The 16,959-nt window shown below is 47.3% G+C and overlaps 1 protein-coding gene and 1 long non-coding RNA gene across 7 annotated transcripts in view; one reads left to right on the top strand and one right to left on the bottom strand.

The window, feature by feature from the left end:
• The window catches only part of LOC137327845 (uncharacterized), a 78,136-nt gene extending 72,784 nt beyond the window's left edge, over window positions 1-5,352 (bottom strand). Inside the window, exons 1-2 of the long non-coding RNA XR_010964560.1 lie at window positions 5,222-5,352; window positions 5,045-5,099 (exon numbers count right to left, since the gene is read on the bottom strand). This is a non-coding gene — a long non-coding RNA (uncharacterized lncRNA). The remainder of the gene's footprint in view (window positions 1-5,044; window positions 5,100-5,221) is intronic.
• Window positions 1-16,959, top strand: part of LOC137327844 (potassium voltage-gated channel subfamily KQT member 1) — a 699,654-nt gene that overhangs the window by 172,072 nt on the left and 510,623 nt on the right. The gene's annotated exons all lie outside the window — the stretch shown is intronic.

Below are 16,959 nucleotides of genomic sequence, written 5' to 3'. Positions count from 1 at the left end.
GTCCTGGCCTGTGAGGGGTGTGTATGGAGGTATTTCAGTGAGGTGGTCCTGGCCTGTGAGGGGTGTGTAGGGAAGTGTTTCAGTGAGGTGGTCCTGTCCTGTGAGGGGTGTGTAGGGAGGTATTTCAGTGAGGTGGTCCTGGCCTGTGAGGGGTGTGTAGGGAGGTATTTCAGTGAGGTGGTCCTGTCCTGTGAGGGGTGTGTAGGGAGGTGTTTCAGTGAGGTGGTCCTGGCCTGTGAGGGGTGTGTAGGGAGGTATTTCAGTGAGGTGGTCCTGGCCTGTGAGGGGTGTGTAGGGAGGTATTTCAGTGAGGTGGTTCTGTCCTGTGAGGGGTGTGTAGGGAGGTATTTCAGTGAGGTGGTCCTGTCCTGTGAGGGGTGTGTAGGGAGGTGTTTCAGTGAGGTGGTCCTGTCCTGTGAGGGGTGTGTATGGAGGTATTTCAGTGAGGGGGTCCTGTCCTGTGAGGAGTGTGTCGGGAGGTATTTCAGTGAGGTGGTCCTGGCCTGTGAGGGGAGTGTATGGAGGTATTTCAGTGAGGTGGTCCTGGCCTGTGAGGGGTGTGTAGGGACGTGTTTCAGTGAGGTGGTCCTGGCCTGTGAGGGGTGTGTAGGGACGTGTTTCAGTGAGGTGGTCCTGGCCTGTGAGGGGTGTGTTGGGAAGTGTTTCAATTCACTGAAGGCCCTGTTTTATAAGTGCAGCATGATGATAAAGGAGAGAGGGGAAGAAATTAGTTTTTCCTGAAGTTTTAGTGAAGGGGCCAAGACAGGAAGTAGTTGATTGTTGTTTGAGTGGACACTTCATCCTGTGAAAGTGATAATGTTACAGTTGCCTTCTCATTAACACTTTGCTGGGAGGAAAGAAAGTTACTGACTGGCTTCCTGAATATTTCCCAGAAGTGAGAGTTTTCTCTCAATCTCTCTTTCTCACTCCTTTATGTTTCACACTTCTGTTGAGGTGGTGACCACTCTGTGAGTGCCTTTAGACTATGTTTCTTTAACCTGTTACATATTCAGTACCGAATCTCTGATTTACATGGTTGGGAGTAGAGCCATTCTTTTCATCTGCAAAATAGCTTTGCCAATGGAAGGTTTCACCTTGCACATTGACTCCATACCATTAGAAGACCTCTTACAGTGTTTATCAAATCACCATAAATTGTTATTCTGAGATTTGGCTGCACCTCCTGGCCCTTTAAGAAAATGGCAGCTTTCAGTTGCAATGAGACAATGGGGGAGAGAGTGGGCGGTGGGGGGAGAGAGTGGGCGGTGGGGGGAGTGGGGTGGAGAGTCGCTCTGTGTACTACATGCAACATAATCGTAAGCCCATTTGTAAAGAGGAGGAGATCTTCTCCCTACTTTCATGGCTGTGGTGATCCACAGGAGTCCGCCCACCGCCAGTGTGAAACCACCATGCCTGGGGGAGGTGGTTTCCAAGGCGAAAGGGGCAGGAGGGTCGGTAATCAAAGGACACAGATTTAAGATCATCGGCAAAAGAACCAGAGGCGAGAGGAGAAATTTTTTTTTTAATGCAGCGACTTGTTCTGATCTGGAATGCGCTGCCTGAAAGGGTAGTGGAAGCAGATTCAATAGTAACTTTCAAAAAGAGAACTGGATAAATACGTGAAGGGGAAAAATTTTCAGGGCTATGGGGAAAGAGCTAGGTAGTGGGACTAATTGGAGAGTTCTTTCAAAAAGTCCGCACAGGCGCGATGGGCTGAACGGCCTCCTTCTGTGCTGTAAGATTCTGTGTTACAGTTGCCTTGATATGGCACTGGTGAATTATACCTCACGTCAAAGGCTGAATTAGTGTCAAGCCGAGCGATCCAGTCCACACCCTGCTACCATTCCCAAAGTGCATTGTGATCTGGGCATTCAATTTGATCAGCCTAATCTAAAGGTAGTCACTGCCCTTCTGTTTCCTCCCCAATTACTCTTATCGTTTGGGAAGCGGAGGGCGGAAGGAGATCAGATTGTCCTCGGGGCGCTGATTAAATTGCACAATGTAGGTAATGTGATGGATGTCACAGGAATACAGCTGATGCTCTGTGATGTCTTGCATTTAACATTTCGAGGATTGTTAGAAACAAATGCTGAATGGTGACAAACAATGCAAAAAGTGCACCTATCACTCAGCCTTGTGTTCGGTGACTGTCCCTTAACATAGTAAACAGTGCACCTATCTCCCTATCACTCAGCCTTGTGTTCGGTGACTGTCCCTTAACATCGTAAACAGTGCACCTATCTCCCTATCACTCAGCCTTGTGTTCGGTGACTGTCCCTTAACATAATAAACAGTGCACCTATCTCCCTATCACTCAGCCTTGTGTTCGGTGACTGTCCCTTAACATCGTAAACAGTGCACCTATCTCCCTATCACTCAGCCTTGTGTTCGGTGACTGTCCCTTAACATAATAAACAGTGCACCTATCTCCCTATCACTCAGCCTTGTGTTCGGTGACTGTCCCTTAACATCGTAAACAGTGCACCTATCTCCCTATCACTCAGCCTTGTGTTCGGTGACTGTCCCTTAACATAATAAACAGTGCACCTATCTCCCTATCACTCAGCCTTGTGTTCGGTGACTGTCCCTTAACATAGTAAACGGAGCATCTACCCCATCATCATTCAGCTGTGCATTTGATGCCTGTCCCTTAACAGCAATAAATGGGACACAGTTAGATCGGAGAGGGGGGGTTGGGGTAACTTAAAACTCAGATAGTGCTATAATGAAAGCTGGGTGAGTAACAGTGTTTTAACTGAGAGCCTTATGATGAGGACAGGGTCTATTATGTGAAGCATGTTTTAATGGGACATTATAATAATGGTGGGTGTATAGCAAACGGTGTTTGAAAATAAAAATTTTACCTGGTGGGTGAGGTGTGTAACAGAAAAGCCTATAAATAACTGTGGGCAGCATTGGCAGCTGAACCTGTTATGCTGTTTAAACATTCCTCTGCCCCCTGTCTTAACCCAGGCGTGAATCAGTTTATTTAAAATCGTTAACTAGCTCTGTGAAGCCGCCACTTGAGAAAGATATTTCATACAAACGTATTAAGTGTTTGACTGCGAATATGTTGACCGTGATTCCTGGGCTATATTCAAGTCAGGTGTTAAAAACCAGCTACCATAATACCAGTGGGCAGCACGACCTGTCATTGGTCAATACCGAGTACCGGGTGGCGGTTAAGTGACCTGGTCTCCTCCGAAAGCGCCACTCGTTTCGAGGCGGTGGTAGTGGGACCCTCGATGGAAGAAATTCCATCAAAAGGTGGATGAGCGAATCCTCAAATTAGCCAACGGGCATCCGCATCCTGCAAGGATGTGACGCAGCTTCAGTACAGAACAAGGCAATGAAAGAGTGACCACGGACAGTCTGAGACATAGCACCACGGTCCTAAAGAGGTGTGAGAGGTGATTGGGGGGGGGGGGCAGTCACAGGAGCTCCAACTATAGCCAACCGACGATGAATTCCTGGACCGTTGGAGCGTTACAACCGTCTAACTGGGGTGAACACCATCGCCTCCAAGTTCCCCTCCAAGTCACACACCATCCGGACTGGGACATATATCACCGTTCCTACATCGTCACTGGGTCAAAATCCTGGAACTCCCTACCTAACACCACACGGACTGCAGCGGTTCAAGAAGGCGGCTCACCGCCACCTTCTCAAGGGCAACTAGTGATGGGCGATAAATGATGGCCTTGCCATCGATGCCCACATCCCGAGAATGAATTTTAAAAAAAAGGTGCTCTGGGGATCATTCGGATCAATTTGGTCCAAAAATGTTGAGATCTGTCATCCTTAGCCCCACACCGTCATATCAAAAGAATACATTAACCGTGCAAGTGATGTTGTGAATGAGCTTCCCCGGGCTGCAGTAGGAAGGGTTAACTTGGATAGATAGTTTCCCCACACCCCCGACTCATTTGACGTCGTACCCCTGTTTAAACAAAGTCCGGTCTCTGTCTGTGCTCCCTGCATCAGTGGGGACTGTGATTATGGTCTCCTTCATTAACAGGCTGCGTCTGGCTGGAGGCAAGAAAGACACTGGTTGTTTCTTTTGAAAGTCCTGGCCTGGCCATCCCGTGGAGACAAGCTGGAGGAGTTCAGATGGCTGGGCGTGTGTTTTTAATGACAAAATGAAGGTGGTGGGGGGGGGGGAAGACGTTTGAACTGTTATAACGTTTCCTATCCTATTGAAGGTGTAAACCGGTTGAAACAGGTTTCAAAGGGAGGGAGGAGGGGGAGCTAATCATACTTATAAACTTCTCAGTGTGGTGACAGGCTGGATATGGTAGTAATTATCTGGCTTAAAAAGAAAAAAAAAACCTGGGCGTAGCAAAGGCACAATAGGACGTGGATTTTAAACTTTTTAATGATACATGGCTGAACGAGTCTGGGGATGGCGGAGAGCGCGCAGTGCCTTCAGTAACCTGTCTGATGTAGTTTATCAGAGGGATGCGCCACTGAACAGCAGCATGACAGGCAGCAACTTTTCAGGAGGCCTATTTTCTTTCAAATGAAAGACCCCACTCTGCATATGCTGTAGGGAAGAGGGGCCAAGAATCAAAAAGCTGCCTTTACCCCCTTCCCCTCCCAGTCCCTGTGAACTTAAAATTTTAAATCCTCCTCCCCCCTCCATCTTTGGTGTGTTGTGACTTCAAAGGTGTCTTGAAGTCTCTGATAAATTGATCATTAACTTCACAAAGCTATAATTAGACACTTGAACTTAGAGCAAAGAGTAAAATACAAGGGGGGGGGGAAAGCCCTCCGAAGACAATGTGCTGTACAGGGTCGCTCCCATTAACAGCGACCTGACAGGCAGGGGATTAATTGTACTGCAGGGGTTAAACCCCGGTGGACTCCAGCGTATTAGGTTGACTTTGCAGGGGAGTTTAATTAATCCTGGGACGCTTTGTCGAAATGGTGGAATGAGAATAGAGCTGGTAACGCAATCCAAGAAAGCTCTGGAAGTCAAGGATTAAGCTCATAAGACCGTTTGACTTCGCAGCGAGAACGAGGGAACATTTCAAATTAAACGAACCTGCATGGGCAGAATGTCGAGTCATCCTCGGGTCTCCTGCTGCTGCAGACGATATCTGAAATTGTGGAAATACTGAAGTAAAACGTGCTTTGAGGATTTTGAACAATAGCAAAGCAGTCGCACTGGCGACTCTGAGAATTTGTGGCCCAGGGGTTGCGGATAGATTATTTTTTTTACCTTCTCTTTTTTTTTAGGGGCTGGGAGCAGGCCAAACGTAAGCCTCCCACTTCTTTATTATCCCAGTGGCAATGAGACAACAGCTGGCAGCTACTCCCTTCCTCGCTGCTGCAGGGTGGATGGGAAAGCTGGTCTCCACGGCAACCAGGAAGGCATTGCAGCTGCTTCCCCCCCACCTCCCCACCCCTCCCTCCCCCCCCAACCCCGCTCGGCCTAACCTCTCTCCCTAGACCTGGCTAAAGACATCTGGTCAGTGCAGTCATTCCCAAAGGAATCGCTTAATTTCATCCAAGACTGACCATGGAATCTCTTGGCTGAGTTTTAACTGCGTGATGATGAATAGGAGAGAGATGATGGCAGCTTCAGTGGTTTCAAAGGTCAAGGGTTATCAGTTATTTTATAAACTAGTTACCCGCTGTTTGCGTAGAACAGACAATAGTGTGAGGCAGAAGGTCTGTTTTTAACAGATACTGGTATAAGGGACAGAATCTCCCAGAAATAGTTTTTGAATGCTAGAATTCAAATTGCAGAGATTTATTTAAAATCCGGATTTTCGAAGGAAATTCCCTCATCTTGGGGATTCCATCATAATTCTGCAAAAACAAGCGTGATTTATAATAGAATCCTGATGTTCTTGTTTGTTCTTCCCATTCTGAAAGCACTGACTCTCCCTGGCCCGTGTGTACTTTGTCTGTCAAACACCTGGGACACAATCGCCTGGAAGTCCCACGGGCAGTCTCCTGATCTCCCGCTGTGACATTGGCGGTAGATTGCTGGAATCCCTGCAGACACGATGTAAATGGCCGCTTGCGCCATTTCTGCCGAAGTTATGGCTGGAGATCGGGAGAACTCCTTGGAAATTGTACCCCAATTATGCAATTTGTGGCAAAGTACGTAGCACAAATCCCCATCATTACCTCACTCACACATGATGCAATCACGAGCAAGATGACATGGGGCTCTTCTCCTCCAGCATCTTTTAAGTACTTTTATACACCAACATCTCTCATTTCTTCCCTCACTTCTCTAAAAATGCACTTTGAAAAGAACCTCCTTCAGTTACACAGCAAATTTTGTCCTTGAAATTTTGCTGCGCAAAGGTTCATGTACGAACACTTTAACGGGTTAAGGCCTCCGTTAAATTAGCTCATGCTATGACTTGGTTAACCAGTTCTACTCTTAGCTTTATTAACCGGTCCTACACAAGGCCTTTGGCTTCATTCCCCCAGCGTACAGTCTTCCAGCAGGTGGAACCCAGATTACGTTTTCTTCCTCTCACCTGTGTTTTACGGTTGGTGAAAACGTTGCCTAAATTGGCAGTTTGTTTCTAAATTATCTGAAGGCTGTCACCCAGTGGGAAGGATGGGAAAGCAGAGCAGTTGTGCAAAGTCACTGAAGTGCTGATGTGCACTCCAAGATGGATCACAGCAGACACCGCAGCAGTCGTTACAGATGTTTTTGGGGCTTCTCCAGTGGTTCACTGGGTAAACGCTTCTCCTGATGTGGTACTGAGCCATTGCGGGGTTTGATCACTGCTCTCTGAGTGAGCTGATCTCAACTGGGGCAATATTCGGGGGCCTCAGTGCATCTGGGAAAGTGCAGTGAGGAAAATCAACCAGGGTTCCTGCTCCTGATCTCTAGAAAGAAAGAACTTGTATAGCGCCTTTCATGTCCTCAATATGTCCCAAATTGCTTTGCAGCCAATTATGTACTTTTGATGTGCGTTCACTGTTGTAATGTAGGGAAATGCGGCAGCCAATTTATGCACATCAAGGTCCCATAAACAGCAATGTGGTAATGATCAGACAATCTGTTTTAGCGACCTTGGTTAAGTGATAAATATTGGCCAAGGCACTGGGAGAACTCCCCAACCCTTTTTCAAATACTGCCATGGGATCTTTTACATCCACCTAAGAGGGCCTCAGTTTAATATCTCATCTGAAAGACAGGTCAGCAATGAGGAATGTCAGCCTAGATTATGTGCTGAAGTCTCTGGAGCGGGGCTTGAACCCATGACATTCTGACTTGGAGCCACTGAGCCAAGGTTGAACCTTCTTTCTGATAGTTTCAGCTGATGTGTGTATGTATGTTTGTGTGGCGTGTATGTGTGTGTGTATATGTTTCTGCATGTGGTGTGTGTATGTGTGTATGTTTGTGTGTGTGTATGTTTGTGTGTGGTGTGTGCATGTATGCGTACATACTTAAGCAAGCACAGGTTTGGACTTGCCAGTGACACCCTTCATGGTGAATATCCTGCCAACACTCACTTGGCGTGATTTTAAACCACAAAAAACGGGTGGGTTGGGGACGGGTGGGAGTTGAAAATAGTTGTTTTTTTGGGTCGCGACCGCAACCCAGCTTTAATGTCGGCGCGGAAAAGCACAGGCTTCCCACTGGGAATGCAAAGTCTGAAAATTTTGCGGTTGCGACCCAAAAAAACAACTATTTTCAACTCCCACCCGTCCCCAACCCAGCCGTTCTTGGGGTTTAAAATCACCCCCACTGTCTTTGCTCACTCATGGCCACTTGGACAAAATACCGAGGGCTGCTAGTGTCAGTGGAGCCACAGCCTGACATCAGACAGCACCTACAGAATGGAAGAAAGGGGAAGAAGATTGGGATTTTTTTTTTGCAATCACTGAAATGTAGAGTTTTTAGAGAATCCCCAAGATGGGGTAATTCCCTCTCAAACTTCAAACTTTAAATAAATTTCTGCAATTTGCATTCTAGCAGTTCAAATACGGTGAAGTGTAACGGCACATATTCAGTTTTGCTCTTGGTGTTTATCACGTCCTCTGGACGTATAAGACTTATGACATCTACAAGATGTGATATTCTTCTTCACAGTGAGATAAATCACAATACCACCACTGTTTAAATCGCATGGGACAGGATCACTTCTGTTCGAGTCCGCACAATCAGATCGAGGGATCCTTCAGCCTTTTCGCATTTTATCTCCCATGTAGTGGGATTCCTTCACTCAAATCATTCCTCTCAGATGTGCCTGTAACTGACTGTTGGATCGGGTCCCTTCCTGTCACAAATTTAATTTGACCCTTTCACAGTTGGGTCTTCACTTTCTGTCACACGGACTGCTACGTTAGCTTTTTCCAACTTTGCTTCTGGCTGCTGGAGTGCTTTCCGCTGGACACCACAGACTCTCGCTGTGTGTACAGGTTATTTTAAATGTATTTTCCCTGTATTAATCTGCTGATGATCCTTGTAGCTTTCACTCAATACTGGGTTAGCAATGGGCTAGGCCTTGTTTTTGTATGTCCAAATAACGTTACTTAAAACCGCAGTAGCGGTATTTTAATGTATGTATTAATCCTAAATATTCATGGCAGTTCCATTTTCTCTTTCCTGATGGATTCCAGCCTAACATTGAATAAACGCTCTACATTTATTTCCTGCCAATCCTTTCGCTAAAACTACTTCATTGATTGTAAAGCGCTTTGGGGCATCCTGAGTTTGTGAAAGGCACTGTATAGATGCAAGTTTTACTTTCTTTCTTTTCTGCTACTTCTGGCACTTCTACACTTAGAAATGTTGCTATTACTTTATCTCCTAAACTGGTGCATACTGGTGATCGATTGAAGTATATTGCCCTGGTGATCTATCGTGATGCAGTGGTGCATTGCCCTGGTGATCTATTGTGATGCAGTGGTGTATTGCCCTGGTGATCTATGGTGATGCAGTGGTGTATTGCCCTGGTGATCTATTGTGATGCAGTGGTGTATTGCCCTGGTGATCTATGGTGATGCAGTGGTGTATTGCCCTGGTGATCTATGGTGATGCAGTGGTGTATTGCCCTGGTGATCTATTGTGATGCAGTGGTGCATTGCCCTGGTGATCTATGGTGATGCAGTGGTGTATTGCCCTGGTGATCTATTGCAATGCAGTGGTGTATTGCGCTGGTGATCTATGGTGATGCAGTGGTGCATTGCCCTCATGATCTATTGCGATGCAGTGGTGCATTGCCCTGGTGATTTATGGTGATGCAGTGGTGCATTGCCCTGGTGATCTATTGCGATGCAGTGGTGTATTGCCCTGGTGATCTATTGCGATACAGTGGTGTATTGTGCTGGTGATCTATTGCGATGCAATAGTGCATTGCCCTGGTGATCTATTGTGATGCAGTGGTGTATTGCCCTCATGATCTATTGCGATGCAGTGGTGTATTGCCCTGGTGATCTATTGTGATGCAGTGGTGTATTGCCCTGGTGATCTATTGTGATGCAGTGGTGTATTGCCCTGGTGATCTATTGCGATGCAATAGTGCATTGCCCTGGTGATCTATTGCGATGCAGTGGTGCATTGCCCTGGTGATTTATTGTGATGCAGTGGTGCATTGCCCTCATGATCTATTGCAATGCAGTGGTGTATTGCGCTGGTGATCTATGGTGATGCAGTGGTGTATTGCCCTCATGATCTATTGTGATGCAGTGGTGTATTGCGCTGGTGATCTATGGTGATGCAGTGGTGCATTGCCCTGGTGATCTATTGCGATGCAGTGGTGTATTGCCCTGGTGATCTATTGTGATGCAGTGGTGCATTGCCCTGGTGATCTATTGCGATGCAGTGGTGTATTGCCCTGGTGATCTATTGCGATACAGTGGTGTATTGTGCTGGTGATCTATTGCGATGCAATAGTGCATTGCCCTGGTGATCTATTGTGATGCAGTGGTGTATTGCCCTCATGATCTATTGCCATGCAGTGGTGTATTGCCCTGGTGATCTATTGTGATGCAGTGGTGTATTGCCCTGGTGATCTATTGTGATGCAGTGGTGTATTGCCCTCATGATCTATTGCAATGCAGTGGTGCATTGCCCTGGTGATCTATTGCGATGCAATAGTGCATTGCCCTGGTGATCTATTGTGATGCAGTGGTGTATTGCCCTGGTGATCTATTGTGATGCAGTGGTGTATTGCCCTCATGATCTATTGCGATGCAGTGGTGCATTGCCCTGGTGATCTATTGCAATGCAGTGGTGTATTGCGCTGGTGATCTATTGCGATGCAGTTTTGCATTGCCCTGGTGATCTATTGCAATGCAGTGGTGTATTGCCCTGGTGATCTATTGTGATGCAGTGGTGCATTGCCCTGGTGATCTATTGCGATGCAATAGTGCATTGCCCTGGTGATCTATTGTGATGCAGTGGTGTATTGCCCTGGTGATCTATTGTGATGCAGTGGTGTATTGCCCTCATGATCTATTGCGATGCAGTGGTGTATTGCCCTCATGATCTATTGCGATGCAGTGGTGTATTGCGCTGGTGATCTATTGCGATGCAGTGGTGTATTGCGCTGGTGATCTATGGTGATGCAGTGGTGTATTGCCCTCATGATCTATTGCGATGCAGTGGTGCATTGCCCTGGTGATTTATTGTGATGCAGTGGTGCATTGCCCTGGTGATCTATTGCAATGCAGTGGTGTATTGCGCTGGTGATCTATGGTGATGCAGTGGTGCATTGCCCTCATGATCTATTGCGATGCAGTGGTGCATTGCCCTGGTGATTTATTGTGATGCAGTGGTGTATTGCCCTCATGATCTATTGTGATGCAGTGGTGTATTGCGCTGGTGATCTATGGTGATGCAGTGGTGTATTGCCCTCATGATCTATTGCGATGCAGTGGTGTATTGCCCTGGTGATCTATTGTGATGCAGTGGTGCATTGCCCTGGTGATCTATTGCGATGCAGTGGTGTATTGCCCTGGTGATCTATTGTGATGCAGTGGTGTATTGCCCTCATGATCTATTGCGATGCAGTGGTGCATTGCCCTGGTGATCTATTGTGATGCAGTGGTGCATTGCCCTGGTGATCTATTGCGATGCAATAGTGCATTGCCCTGGTGATCTATTGTGATGCAGTGGTGTATTGCCCTGGTGATCTATTGTGATGCAGTGGTGTATTGCCCTCATGATCTATTGCGATGCAGTGGTGTATTGCCCTCATGATCTATTGCAATGCAGTGGTGTATTGCGCTGGTGATCTATTGCGATGCAGTGGTGTATTGCGCTGGTGATCTATGGTGATGCAGTGGCGTATTGCCCTCATGATCTATTGCGATGCAGTGGTGCATTGCCCTGGTGATTTATTGTGATGCAGTGGTGCATTGCCCTGGTGATCTATTGCAATGCAGTGGTGTATTGCGCTGGTGATCTATGGTGATGCAGTGGTGCATTGCCCTCATGATCTATTGCGATGCAGTGGTGCATTGCCCTGGTGATTTATTGTGATGCAGTGGTGTATTGCCCTCATGATCTATTGTGATGCAGTGGTGTATTGCCCTGGTGATCTATTGTGATGCAGTGGTGCATTGCCCTGGTGATCTATTGCGATGCAGTGGTGTATTGCCCTGGTGATCTATTGCGATACAGTGGTGTATTGTGCTGGTGATCTATTGCGATGCAATAGTGCATTGCCCTGGTGATCTATTGTGATGCAGTGGTGTGTTGCCCTCATGATCTATTGCGATGCAGTGGTGTATTGCCCTGGTGATCTATTGTGATGCAGTGGTGTATTGCCCTGGTGATCTATTGTGATGCAGTGGTGTATTGCCCTCATTATCTATTGTGATGCAGTGGTGTATTGCCCTGGTGATCTATTGTGATGCAGTGGTATATTGCCCTGGTGATCTATTGTGATGTAGTGGTGCATTGCCCTGGTGATCTATTGCGATGCAATAGTGCATTGCCCTGGTGATCTATTGTGATGCAGTGGTGTATTGCCCTGGTGATCTATTGTGATGCAGTGGTGTATTGCCCTCATTATCTATTGTGATGCAGTGGTGTATTGCCCTGGTGATCTATTGTGATGCAGTGGTATATTGCCCTGGTGATCTATTGTGATGTAGTGGTGCATTTCCCTGGTGATCTATCATGATGGGTGGTGCGTGTTTAAGATACAGATCAACCATGATCTAATTGAATGGGGGAACAGTCTTGAGGGGCTGAATGGCCTATACCTGTTCCTATGTTCTTATTGTCCTGGTGATCCATTGTCGAGTTCTGGTGCGTTACCCAGGTGAACCTAATGGTTGGTGTTAGAGCTACATTGATGGGCACGCAAAAAAAATAGATGTGGCTTACCTCTCACTCCAAAACAAACAAACAAGATCACCTTTAGATTAATAGTTTGCTAAGGAAATGTTACAACCAAATCTTAAACCTTCAGTTTTCAGCATCCGATGCCAGCAGGTCACGGACTTAAGTTTACTTTGGAGTCCAGAGCTCTCCAAAAGGGAAAAAAGAGTCTGTGATGCCTCCAGCAGACGAGGGTAACAATGGTGTCTCATCCCCCCTGGGTAACATTAATCTCCCCGCTGCTCTCCTGCTTGTACCTTCGCTGCACCCAGCACTGCAGAGCAGATAAAAAAAAATAAGGAAGGCGCCAGGAGCAATGGGTTTATGTAAAGCCACGGTGCTGCTAATTTGTTTTTCTGGTCGAAGCAACAGGTGCCCATGTTCCAGTCTGCTCCTCGACCAAGAGATTTATGAGCCTAGAATGTGCCCTATTCATCTCGCTGACTCCTAGGAGACAGATCCCTCCAAACATGTCATTAACTTGGACGGTTTAGAGGCAGCAATCAGCAGCTCACCCGTCTCGAGTCAGCTACTGTATTTGCCATTTTCCTTTATTTGTGTTTTCTTTTTCAAACCTCACTGACGGCGCTGGTTTTGATTTAAAATCTTGAGCGCAGTAAGTTTTTGCATTTTAGTTGGGGGTTTTTTTTGTCAGTGGAAGTATATGTTGTAAATTACATCTCTATACCCCTGCCCCCCACACTTTTGCTATTCTGGAATGGCTGTGATTTAATTTGGATTCCTCCTCCTCTCCCGATGGTACAGTTGCACAGATGCAGGTCACCCCTCCGGCGCCTGGATCCAGCTATTTGACCATGGGGGCATCACAGCACGGCCTCACGTGACGTTCACTGAATAGTGGTCATTAGCCAGGATTGTGGCTGTTCGTTTTTTCTCCCCCTCCCTTTCCCTCTAGCCTGTGGATGCTGAGGACTATTGTAAATTCTGCTAACTTATACAGACTAGGAATTGAACCAAGGAACCTTCTCTATGTGGCTCAGTACAAGATAACGCATTTGCACACTGAACCATTGGGCTAGATGAGATATTACCACCTCATGTGACATGGGGATAGATTTTTAACTTGCCGGTCAGCTGCCCAATTCCATTCAGTGGAAATGAAAATAAAAATCATGTGCGATCAATCCACAGTGCCAGTTTTAATCGCAGCCTGCAAATTGAAAATCTACTCCATCATATATCACACGAAGCACAAGAGTATGATTAATCCTGTTAAAGAGAATATCAATACATCTGTCAATCCTATTGTATTAAATGCAAAATTTAACAATAACTGGTCACTGGATGTAAACGATCCCATGGTACTATTTCGAAGAAGAGCAGGGGGAGTTCTCCCCGGTGTCCTGGCCAATATTTACCCCTCAACCAATATCGGATTATCTGGTCGATATCACATTGCTGTTTGTGGGATCTTGCTGTGCATGAATTGGCTGCTGCCTTTCCTACATTTCAATAATGACTACACTTTCTTTAAAAAAAATTACTTCATTGGCTGTAAAGTGCTTTGGGACATCCTGAGGTAGTCATAGAATCATAGAAGTTACAACATGGAAACAGGCCCTTCGGCCCAACATGTCCATGTCGCCCAGTTTATACCACTAAGCTAGTCCCAATTGCCTGCACTTGGCCCATATCCCTCTATACCCATCTTACCCATGTAACTGTCCAAATGCTTTTTAAAAGACAAAATTGTACCCGCCTCTACTACTGCCTCTGGCAGCTCGTTCCAGACACTCACCTCCCTTTGAGTGAAAAAATTGCCCCTCTGGACCCTTTTGTATCTCTCCCCTCTCACCTTAAATCTATGCCCCCTCGTTATAGACTCCCCTACCTTTGGGAAAAGATTTTGACTATCGACCTTATCTATGCCCCTCATTATTTTATAGACTTCTATAAGATCACCCCTTAACCTCAAAGGCAATATATAAATGTGTTCTTCTTTCTTTTCACCGTTGAAAAGAAGAAGAGTTCATTTGGACCATTTTCCTCACCCTCTTAAACAGGGCCTGTTTCAGGACCTACTCTGGTGGGAGGAGAAAGTATTGTTGGAACCGGTGCTGAGATTCCTAAAGGGGGGATGAGGCCCTACTCTGTTCCTCAGACTAAATTTGATCCTTGGTGATCTGTGGGTTTGTCATTTCAGCCTCTGGTATTTGGAGACATCCAGATATAATCCTCCTTCATTGCTCATTGCCCTTGGGTTCCAATCCCCGGCTCGCTGTGGGTGCAGCGGGTGTTAATGTAGTGGGGGAGCTTGTAGTGCATCGCCCTTTCCTCTTGCTTTTCCTTTTCAGTGATAGTTTTATTCTCCTGAATATTTGCCAAATAGTGGGCTATTATTACACTGGACTCTAGCAGAGCGGAGTTCAGGAGGTGCTGCTAAAATCGAATACTGAGGTGGATACGCTTTACCTTACCAGTGTGTGGGCGAAACCGTTCCAAAGTGTCAGTTTAACCGGCAGTTTGTGAGGGTCACTGAGTTGACCTGCAATCTGTTGGTTGTTGCTTGTTACGTCTTGCGTGGATCGTCCACCTGAGATAGGGTTCCCAATTCTCCAGGAATGACCTGGAGTTTCCCTGAATTGGGGGTTCCTATCCCGAGCCCTGCCTCCAGCAGCCCGGGAGATCAGCGATTTAAATTTCCTGCCGCAGTGCGCCCACATGAACAACAGACACATGTGAGGTGCTCGAAATAATTACTAACTGGTGTCAGAGGTCAGAACCAGGTTTAATTTTGCATTGGTTTTAAACAGAATCATTTTTCAGCCTTTTCCAGGGAGCTCATCACCAGCTGCTGCTGAGAGCCGTCACCCTCAGAGAGCGGGGGAGGGGGGGTCTCCGAAATCGATGGGGGGGAGGGCTCTGAAATTGGGGAGAGAGAGGGAGTCTGAGGAATGGGGGACTTTGGGGGAGATGGAGACTGGGGAATGGGGGCTCAGGAGAAAGAGATGGAGACTGGGGAATGGGGGCTCAGGGAGAGGGGGAGAGAGGGAGACTGGGGAATGGGGGGAGGAGAAAGGGGGAATGGGGGCTCGGGGAGAGGGGGAGACTGGGGAATGGGGGCTCAGGGGAGAGGAAGACTGGGGAATGGGGTCTCGGGGAGAGAAGGAGACTGGGGAATGGGGTCTCGGGGAGAGAGGAAGACTGGGGAATGGGGACTTGGGGAGAGAGGTAGACCAGGGAATAGGGGCTTTGGGGGAGATGGAGACTGGGGAATGGGGGCTTAGGGGAGAGAGATGAAGACTGGGGAATGGGGGAAGGGGAGAAAGGGAAACTGGGGAATGGGGGGAGGGGAGAATGAGAGACTGGGAATGTGGGCTTTGGAGAGAGGGAGACTGGGATTGGGGGAGGGGAGGGAGAGAGACTGGGGAATGGTGGCTTGTGGGGAGATGGAGACTGGGGAATGGGGGCAGAGAGGAGAGAGATGGAGACTGGGGAATGGGGGAGGGGAGAGAGAGGGCAATGGGAATGCGGGGAGGGGTTTGGAGACTGGGGAATGGGGGCTCGTGGAGAAAGGGAGACTGGGGAATGGGGCTTGGGGGGAGAGGGAGACTGGGGAATGGGAGCTCGGAGAGAGAGAGGGAGACTGGGGAATGGGGGCTCAGGGGGAGAGAGAGAGGGAGATGGGAATGTGGGAGAGGGAGAGAGGGGAGGGATGGAGAGCGGGGAATGGGAGCTTGTGATCAGGCGTCATGTGATCAGACATCACATGGTCAGAACATCGCGTGATTAAACCTCCAGAAATGCTTCCAACCAGAGTTGGCAACTCTGACCTGAAACTGCAGAACTGACCTGCTGACAGCCCTTGGCCTAGTTGGCGCCCTATGACTTTTTACTGCGTGGTGGCCAAGAGCAGTCAATGCCAAGTCCTTTCCTGTGAGAACACCTCAACTCAAGCTTACCTGACAACCTGCCCCGGATCAGAGACTGAACACGGACGGAATCGGAGGGTGCAGTTTGTGTCCTGTCACTACCTTGATGCCTTTTCGTTACTCTGACAAATTGCACCTCTGGGACTGCTCTCTGTGTGATTTTGGTTGTGCATTCCCTGATATCCCATGTACCTTACCACCTCTTTATCTCCAGGCTGTTGTTTGATGCTCTGTCTCTCCCTTTATCTTTGATTCTGTCTTTCTCCCTTCCATTTCTCCTCAATCTGTGACTGGCTTTTTCTCGTCTCACCGATCTCTCAGTGTCACAAGCGACCCACAGGATATCCTTTGGTTATGTGCAATGATTGACTGAAAACATAAAATCCACCGCAGTGAGCGGGTTAATTTTAAGTTTAAAAATTCTTCTGACAGAAATGCTAAAGAGCACATGCGTGGCCTAGTGTAATATTTGTATAGACAGTGGGGATGGATTGAATGGGTCACGCTGGGCAGATGTTGGTTGTTATGGTGTAACTGATGAGAACGCAAGTTAGTTTGATGGTGAAAGGGTTAAATCATTTTCCTCCTTGTTCTGTTTAAAATCGCATGATTGACAGGGCGTAGCCTCCTTTCTTTTCTGAGACGGTTTGACCCATTTCCCTGGACAGTGCATGGTTTGTGTCAAGCGTGAGTGACTCGTTACCTGGTTTGACACTATACAAGGCATTGGTTGACATCCAATCCCCATGGTCCCAT

The sequence above is a fragment of the Heptranchias perlo genome, chromosome 12 (genome assembly GCF_035084215.1).
Source record: "Heptranchias perlo isolate sHepPer1 chromosome 12, sHepPer1.hap1, whole genome shotgun sequence".
Taxonomy (NCBI): Eukaryota; Metazoa; Chordata; class Chondrichthyes; order Hexanchiformes; family Hexanchidae; genus Heptranchias; species Heptranchias perlo.
Note: the sequence above shows the minus strand (reverse complement) of the source record. Positions and strands in the feature narration are given on the sequence as shown.